The sequence below is a fragment of the Nannospalax galili genome, unplaced genomic scaffold (assembly GCF_000622305.1).
Source record: "Nannospalax galili isolate Female #2095 unplaced genomic scaffold, S.galili_v1.0 scaffold25336, whole genome shotgun sequence".
Lineage (NCBI taxonomy): Eukaryota > Metazoa > Chordata > Mammalia > Rodentia > Spalacidae > Nannospalax > Nannospalax galili.
In genome coordinates, this window is record NW_008337376.1 from 1 (window position 1) to 750 (window position 750).

A 750-nucleotide genomic window follows, 5' to 3' on the forward strand; every position below is an offset into this window, starting at 1 on the left:
CTGGGGAAAGTTGGAAATGACCACAGAGCACTGGCTAGGTAAAGGGAGATTCAGATACAAGGGGGGAGATAATGTATCTGATAGGGTTTTTTTGTTTGTTTTCACAGGCAAGTGTTTGGCAATAACTAGCATTTACAATGTACCAAGCAGTTACCTGAAAAGGACTTCTAAATGTAATCCTCACACAGCTAGCTCTTTGAGGCTACTACTGTTAATTTCTCCATTTTACAGACAAATCTAAGGGGGAGGGGGGACGACACATTAATAGGTAACTTGTCCAAGAGCCAGGAGGAAGCATTCATACTGGAGTCTTGTGGCTCCAGGCTTGACTGCCTTAATCTTCTGACCTTACTTCTAGAGCTATGACAAGAGATGCCACATAAGCAAATCAAAACAAAACCCTCAAAGCTATAAAATGGCTTCCATTGCTATCTACTTTGCTGCAGGGGATGAACCCAGGGGTGGCTGAGGGATGGGAAAATTCTAGTATCTAGAAGGGACAGTGAGACTGCAGTCATCCCACTGAGGCCACCTGGGCTGCCCTTGGCCAAATTCCCTTTGACTAATCCCAGCTCCCACCGAGGAGCAGCACTTACCCTTGGGCCCCGTGTTGCCAATCTGACCCACTGCTCCTACGATGCCAGGAATTCCTCCAGGGCCAGGGTGGCCATGGGGTCCTTGTTTGCCTGGATACTCAGGAGGTCCTGGAGGACCCACCATCCCGATTGCACCCAGGGCTTCCCGCTTGGC